Source organism: Capsicum annuum, chromosome 5 (genome assembly GCF_002878395.1).
Source record: "Capsicum annuum cultivar UCD-10X-F1 chromosome 5, UCD10Xv1.1, whole genome shotgun sequence".
NCBI classification, from domain to species: Eukaryota; Viridiplantae; Streptophyta; class Magnoliopsida; order Solanales; family Solanaceae; genus Capsicum; species Capsicum annuum.
This window is the reverse complement of record NC_061115.1, coordinates 209,707,304-209,716,793: the sequence shown is the minus strand read 5'-3', so window position 1 is coordinate 209,716,793 and position 9,490 is coordinate 209,707,304.

The following is a 9,490-nucleotide window of genomic DNA, read 5'->3' as shown; positions in this document are numbered from 1 at the left end:
CATGGAGCAATGGTGTGGGCTTGGTATTTTTTGGCCCATTAAAATGATGGGCCAGCTCAACCTGACCCGTTAAACTCAAAGCGCATGTGGGCTAATCCTGATGAGCTAAACTAACCCGTATTGACAGCTCTAACATGATTGGAAACAGAGCTAAATGAAATGAATTGTGTTGAAAAATAGCTCCTTAAGACACAATCGATTTGAAATGTTACGTGTGAACAAAAAATTCAACAAATTGAAAGTCAAATCAAACTGACCAAAAGGATCACGTAGGCTTAGTTTGAGGTCTGGGATATGTTACATTAAAAAAGAAATATTAGTTTGTAAATGGACTACTGCCCCACTTACACCCTTACCTTTAGGAGTTGTTTGGTATATGGAATGAGATAAATAAAAATATTTCATGAGTTTATATTATCCCTTCTCTTATATGAAATAATAATTTTATTATTTCAGTATAAATAATGAGATCAACTTATTTCGAAATCAGAAAAAACTTTAATCAAAACATGAAATAAAATCAATTTCAAATTTTATTCCAAAATTGTCGTTCTTATATCATGTACCAACCAATACTTTATATTAACCCACACAAGGAGTATATTCGTATAGCTAGGTTGGATAAAGTGGTACTTAGTTGTCCACTATAAATTCGTCAATAGTAAATAATATGAATAATTTTATTATATTACTCTTTGAATATAATTAATTTGTTTTGAAAAATCTATTGAATAGTGATTATAATAAATAATTAAAGATGAAATAAATAGAAGTAGGTAAATTATCCCTATATTCTAAATTGAACAAATATAAATTAGCATCTAATTTTGATAACATAAACAAAATGACTACCTACCTATATTATCACTTATTATTTGTATTACTAGCATTAGTACCCGTACGATGTACGGATAATATTTAGGTAAAAGTAAACATAGATAGATTAAAAAAGTTTAGATCTACAAATTTATCAAATGAATAAAAGCATAAAAAATATTTTATTGACCTATAGATAAACCAACATAGACTAATGAAATATAGGTCACCATCTCCAATCAATATAGTTTTTTGAATTGTTCATAACAAATAATTCATAATAAATCATTTCAAAGTAAAAAAAAAAAAAGATAAAATCATTTGAATTTGTTGAAAATATTTAATCATATACGAATATTGAAAGGATATTAAGTATAAAGAAAAAATATTGTTGTTCTATTTATACCATTTATAACGTTCACATTTAAGCCAAAATAGAATCATAAAAATACCAAATATAGAAAAGAGATAAAAGTTATCTTTAACAATTTTAAAATTTTAAAAAAATAAATCATAATAATTTCAAGCAAGATCTTGCAATTTTATTTTTGATTCGCGTCAAGAGAATTTATATATTTTTCTTAATTTTATTAATAGATTCATTATTTAGTGATACTATGTTATTGAAAATTTATATTTAGATAAAGAAATCACTAAAGTAACAAACTTTTTTTCTCGAGAAAGAAAAATACTACGAATAATTAAAATTATTTTTGACAAATAATCTTGTTGTTTCACACTGGGTATGTTGTTGTTGTTGTAATCTTCTTGTTTCAAACCTATATTGTTTGAATATGTATAGTGATCTTCCCATATGTTTCTTCTTCTTGAAATCTCATTTTTAATTAGGGACAACATTCCTTCAACATGTCGGTCTTTTACTCTACCAAAATCTGATATTAAATAATGACTATTAAAAAAAATCAATCACCTTTATATCATAATTATGAAAGACCCCAAAAATAATACTCATAATTAAGAAGTTATATTATTCATAGTACAAATTTATATTTGTGTAAAGAGATTAAAATACTAACAAACTTATTTTTCTCGAGAAAGAAAAAAAACACTACGAATAATTCAAATCATTTTAATTTTCTTGTTTCAAACCTATGTTACATTGTGATTATATTATTCAACCTCCTCATATGTATATTCTTTTGTTGAACTCTCACTTTGAATTCTTGATAAGATTCCATCAATATGTGTGATCTTTGTTATGTCGAATTCTCATATTTAAAGCCTGAAATGAAAGTTTTGAACTAATATTTAGCAAATTATTTACAATTTTTATTTCTACATATTCATAATAAAAAATTTGATAAATATTAATAAGGCTAATGATCAATAACAATAATATAAACACACACAAAGAGTGTGTGAGAGAGAGAGAGAAGAAGAAAAGTGTAACAATATTTCTGTGTTATCGAATGGATATATATAGTCCTATGAAATCAAATTTTTCATATAATAAACGTAGAATGTAAACTATAAATTAATTTTTTTCAAATTAATGTACAAATTAACTTAAATTATGAAACTTAAGATATATATTTTTCCAAAATATTCGAACTTTTCCATATAAACATCACTGAATTAATATAAACATTGATACATGATAAATGGATTAAGTAACCCAAAAATGTTATGACATTATATTTTCTTATCTCTAAATCTTTCTTTAGTACATAAGAAATGCTAAAGTCCTATAAATACTCTATTTAAATGCGGAAATCTTGTTAGATGCTAATATCCCACTAAAATAGATTAATGCATATAAATTTAAAATTTTAACAAAATAATCTCCTTTCTTTTTATAGTCCAAATACCATCTGAAAATCATTTCATATGAATTAATAAGATCATAATAGATTGCACAAAATCAGTTAATTAATTATTTGTATTTTCATTAAATAAATAATGTACAACATAATTGTAATATTAATACCTTTATAAGTTTGGAGAGAATTTTAAAAAGGTAATAAATTTCTTTTTCCTAATTACTGATTTTTTTTCTCAAAAGTTTCTCATAAATTTATAATTTGATTATAGTCAATTGATTATTTAATTGTCTTTATAATTTGATAAAAAAAACTCAAAAAAAGTAACAATTATTTTTTTCTAATTACAGATTTTCTTCTGTTTATTCATTTATTGTTTTACAAAAATAGGTCAAACTTAATTGTAACTAAAGTTGAAATAATTTTTTTTTAAAAGAATGTCCATTAAACTTTTTCCATATAATTTGTTTGATTGTTAATTGATTATTAATTCATAAATTCTTTGTAATACTTGTTTGATTTACTCAAATGTAATGAAATCATAATTAATTTTTGCTATATAATGTCATTATTTATATTTTTTACAATATAAGTTAATATGGTAATTCGCGCGGCCATTCAAACCTATAAGTTAATATCAAAAAATCGAATCGAAAAGCCAACCGAAATATATAAGAATTTCATATAGCTTGATGACTGTAAGGGAGATTTTACCCGAACAAAGGGACTATCAGAATTTAATACATGCTTGAGTTGAGCCCATGTGTCTAGCAGTTCTAACCGTGAAAAAAGGAAGCTTTTTTCTTCAACTTTAACGGGCTTAAAGATTCACGGCTTGGTAGACATAGTCACTAAGACAAAGCCAACACAAGCAGTACCAAATTCAACTGTACAACCATTTCAAAATCAAATCAAAAAACTATAGAAAAATTTCTTTATATTTTGATAGAGTCTAGATCTTTCATAGTTATTATATAAGAGAAGTTAGATCTTCAGCATAGATATGAAATTACTTAGTTGGACATAGTCACGACTAGAGGGGGAGAGAGGGTATTAAAGAACTCAAATCAAAATAAGAAACAAATACCTTAATTGGCTGAATGCAAGGCTAGAATAATAATTAATTGCAGACTTTTATTTCAAACTGGAGAATATTATACAGAAGAGATGAAGAACTAGAGAGAGAGCGCCTTAGAAAGGAAAAAGAAAAATTAAAAGCTTCTTCCTTCCTTAACAAATGAAGGCACTTATTTATAGAAAAGAAAAAAAATCTAAGAACAGTAAAATGGGTTCCACATTCGGATCTCATACATAGTGAATCTACTGTGTAGAAATTTGCCAATAGTACTAAGGGTCCCACATCCGGGTCTCATGCATGGTGATTTTACTATACAGGCATCTGGGAATAGTATACCATACTTTATTCTTCCCTTTTAATTTTTTTAAGAAATTCTTCCGTTCTTGTAATGAAATCTTCTGACAGAGGTCTATCTGAAGGAATAGATTGTGAGTCTTCAACATCTTCTTCGGCGATATCTTCGCTAGTTATACTCTTCATTGACGTATCTGATTTGTCACGACTTTCAACTGATTTCATCAGATTTTTTCGAACTTCTTCCAAATAGTTTTGTATCATTTCAATTCTGTCGCCGTCATGTACAATGATTCTTCTTGCAATGTGTTTTAGTGGATTTTTCTCGATAATATTTTGTTGAGGGGCTATTGAATATTCTTGAACCTTATTTTTAATAGAGTTCAAGAGTTTTTGTCCATGCAATTTTTTTTTGGGGATCCTTTCTCATTAATTTGTCTCAAAAATTATTATAAAATATCCTGTATAAACATGGAATTTGTTCTCTTGTGAATTCGAATTTCGGAGCCCATTTATGAATCCAAGAAATAGAGAATTCTATGAAAAAAAACATTTGATCAATTTTATTCAAATTGCAGACATGATCTGCATGATATAATTCGTTTAACTGAGGAGAGACTTTGGCCCATTCTTTGTATAACTTCAAAAATGAATCTGTCAATATCTGAATGGTTGGATCATGATAGGACCACCAATTTAAAAACCAATTTGGTATTAGTTCTGCAAAGGTCTTTGCACATACTTTTTATGCTTATGTCTATCATTATTATAATAAAGGACTTTATCAAAGTCCTGAAAATAGTCCTAATAAGTAAAATTTATTTTGGAACCTTTGAGCAATATCTGCATATGTCATAGTGGTCATTTCCCAATCTTCTACGATTATAATCCGTTTAATAACAATTTTAGAAAAGTTATAAACGTTCTCTTCACTGCTATAACAAGAGAAATATTCGCATTCTGCACTCCCTGTGGTACTGAGAATGATTTCATAATAAGAACGGGTTTTGTATGACTCATCTGAAAAATATAAATTATTTATGAAATATTTGTGGAGTATCTTCCATGATTCATTTTGCCTATGAATCTCAGAGTTCTTAATAAGAAATATCATTTCTTTGTTTTCTAGCTTTTCATAAGGCTTGGTATCATCATTATCTTTTGTAATTGAAGCAAATGTATCACTTTACTTTTGAGCTGCTAAATAAGCTTGCAATTATCCGTATATCTTCTGAAATATCATCCAGATGGATAGAAGTAGATGATGAGGATCCTCCTTTCTGCGATACCTTGGAGTTTATCACACTTCTATTTCCCATTTGTATAACTGGAGAATTAGATGAGGATCTGTATGACAATCCCTGCGAATATAATCTGTTTGGGGATGATCTTTCCTTTCCGCCAGAGACTGATCTTCTTCCTAATCTGCCCTATCCTTTTTCTCTGGCCATCTTCCATGAAGGGTCAGTAGCCATACTGCAAATAGCACAATTAATTAGATATTTCTAAATCATACCAGTCAATATCTCTAATTTATTCATTATTAAAGATAGAAAATTATTCTTCAGCCATATCATGGATGACTTTATCAATTATGATATTCTGAAGCTCTCTGTATAACGGAATTACCTTTAAAATGGTAATCAAAGTTTTTCAGTAAGAAATATTGTATAAGAATTCATTTTAACTGAGATATTTCCTAGATAAGAAATCAGGGAGGAAATTATCACTTTCTTTTTTTATACTGAATCTCAAAATCAAAAGGGGCTAATTGGGTTTGCCACCTTGCAAATATTAACTTTGAAGCATCATGTTTGAAATCTTTATCAAACATATACTTCATAGATTGAGCATCAATTTTTATCAAAAACTTTTGATTATAAAGATCATCTTGAAATTTCAGAACACATTTAACAATGGTTAGCATTTCATGAGCTACCGTAGCATATTTTCTTTGACTATCAGTCCATTTACCTGAATGAAATCTTATCAAGTATTCAGTTTTATTATGGGGTTTAACTTGCTTCAGTATTTCACCATAACCAATATTAGACGCATCCGTCTCAATGAGTTTTTGCCAAGCAGGATTGGCTAAAGTCAAACAGGGTAAGGTTTTAACACTTTGTTTAATATGTTTAACAAGATTTGTATGACTATCCATCCACGCTCCTTTATAATCATTTTTAGCCTATCGTATGACGGGGCTAAATCACAAGATAAATTCTCATAAAAGCGGGAAATATAATTCAAGCTTCTCAAAAATCTCTGCAATTGAGTCTTGTCAGTTATAATATCAGGGAATTTAATTAGAAGCAAAATCAATGGATCTCTGAATGAGAGTAATCTTTCCTTGACAGATATTATGTCCTAAGAATCTAACATCTTTTTGAAATAAACTTATTTTTGGCTTAGATATCACCAAACCATTCTGTATCAATTTTTTTTTTTTAAATTTCAAGATGCTTGATATGCAATTAAAATATTTTAGAAAACAAAAGGATGTCATAAATATAAACGATGATGAAATCTTAATAAGGATTAAATATATCATTCATTATTTTCTGGAATTTTGATGGGGCATTTTTCAAACCAAACGGCATGACATTCCATTCATATTGTCCAAAAGGAACATTAAAAGCAGTTCTATAAGTGTGCTCTTTAAATATTTGAATTTGTCAATATTCCAATTTTAAATTGAATTTAAAAATATATTGGCGTCGTATAACCGAGATAATAAATCTTTTTTTATTTGGAATAGGAAATCAAATTCATTTTAAATATTTATTCAAAGGTTTATAATTTATCACCAACCTGGGAACACCATATTTCTTTTCTGCGGCGTTAATAACATAAAAAATAGTACATGACCAAGGCGATTTTGAAGGCTTTATCAAACCTTTTTGTAACAGATTATCAATCTCTTTTTTACATAATTCAACTAATTCAGCATTCATTTGACGAGGTCATGAATTCTTTGGGATATCATCCTCACAAAAATTATCTTCATAAGGAAGAGTAACAATATGCCTTCTGCAATTCCAAAAAGCACTGAGCAGCATAAATATCAACAACCATTTGTTCAGAGATTCATTTAATTTTTTCCTGTATTTTAGCAGATTTCATTGTATCACAAATATTCGTGCTAAGTAATTCAAGCTGTAAAAAATTAAGATGTTTTTGCTTCATATCAATTAAAGCATTAATATCTCTGGTTACGGGGTCCGTAACAAAAGAATAAGATATCTCTTTATTTTTGTAAGTAGCAGTAAATCCTTTTGCATCAAGATGAGTGTAAGGATAAATAGCATTTATAAAGAAGTTCCAAGTATAATTGAAGGGTATAACTGATTTTTTTACCAAAAAGAAGAAATGTGGTATGCATACTTTATTCTGACAAATATGAGTGTTTGGAGCAGGTCCAAATGCAGCTTTAACTACATGAGTAGTTTTATGAAAATATTTTGTAGGAATTAATTCTTCTTGGATGCAGCTAACATCAGCTCCACTATCAATCATAGCAATATTAATTACTGAGAAATGATTATCAATCAAAATAGTCCATTTAATATATCACTTATGAGTAGTAACAATTTGCATCATTCCCAAAAAATAATTATTTTTTAAATCAAGGAAATTTTGAATAGCATTTGTAACACTTTCTGAGAAAATTTTTTCTTTTCCTTTGAAAATCTGTGTGGGAGAAATATCTTTCTCAATTTTCAAAATTTTGTGATCACAAATCATTTGATTTTATTTAAGAGATTTAATCTCCTTTTTCAAGTTTTCAACTTCAATTTTTAAATCATCAAAAGAAGTATCTTTACCAGGAGCATAACTCATAGCAAGATGTCTATTAAGTTCTGCTAAAGAATAAGGCAAAAAATAATTGCTATCAATAGTTTTAGAAGTAAAGGTATGACTATCAGCAGTTTTAGAAGTACTAAGTTTTGAACTAGTAGACAAATTAATAATATTTTCACGTAGTTTCTCATCTGAAACTTCTTTCAAAAGTTCTATAATTTTTTCTATATAAATTGATCGGTTACTATTTATTAATTGGTTATTCTCTTAATTGATTTTTTCTTGTAATATTTCTTTTACTCAATTGTAATAAGATCATTAATATTTATTTTCTTATAATACTATTATTTATATTACTTAAATTAATTATTTATATATTTTAAAGGATGTCATCTTTTTTAAAATGACTTTTTGGTCATAATTATTTTTTCTTACTAATTGATTATTCACTAATATATATATGAATTACTTAATAATCTATATAACAGATTTTTGTTGTAAGATTTTAGGTCTCACTACGCCACTTATCATAACCTCATGCTAGACTATTCTCTCTAGTTATATATAGATATAAAATATGAAATAAATATGAATTAATTAATAATCTATAAAATAGATATTTGTTGTAAGATGTTAATTCTCAAGATGCCACTTGTCATAACCTCATGCTAGACTATTCTCCTTTATTATATATATATATATATATATGAAATGAGAAATAAATATGAATTAATTAATAATCTTTAAATAGATTTTTGTTGTAAGATGTTAGTTGGGGTTTTGAACTAAAAGTGATAAAAGAGTTTGACAATGAGGTGTAGGTGATTCAAGTCTTAATAATTGAGAGTAAGTGACAATTGCTTTATTATGGATTAAGAAAGTTGGGTAAGTTTGAGAATAACCCACAAGTTTTTAAATTTACGCTTTGATCCAAATATTTATCTAATATAACAGAAAATGGAGGGGAAAAGGCACATTTCTCTCTTCTCATCCATTGTTGTTTTCTCTCTCTTAGCGATTTTTGTTGTTCATTATCGCTGCTACTTTATTCATCATCTTTTGCTTCATTATCATCATCTTCTACTTCATTATCATCTTCATCTTCTTCTTGTTGACCATTGTTGTTGTTACCACTACTGCTGCTATTTGATCAATTTCTTAGGTCAAATTTTATTTTGTACATCACTTTCCACTTTGGCATTACTTCATAGGAGACTTTGGTAAGTCAAATTATGACTTTTAGTTGATTTTTCATCTGAGTAATTGCCATTATGCTATTTTTTCAACAATAGATAGCACACAACATGAATGCAACATAAGAGCCATATATTTAAACAAATCAATCATCTATTGTGACAGATGAGCCATATGTTGCAATGGAAGACTCATATATTGGATCATGTTTATGGGTCTGCAGTGCCGTAACATGAATCGAATAGATAGGTCATCTATTTCAACATATGACCCATCTGTTGCAACAGATTAGTTATTTATTGCAACAGGGTAAATATCTGTTGCAACAGAACCTGAACTCAATTCCAACAGACGTGTCATCTATTGCAACATGGTAAATATCTGTTGCAACAAATTAGTAACTTGTTGCAATAGAACCTAAACTCAATTCCAATAGACACGTCGTCTATTGCAACAGGTAAGTCATCTATCGCAACAAGTTAATTATCTGTTGTAATATGTCACTTATATATTGGAATCAGCTTCA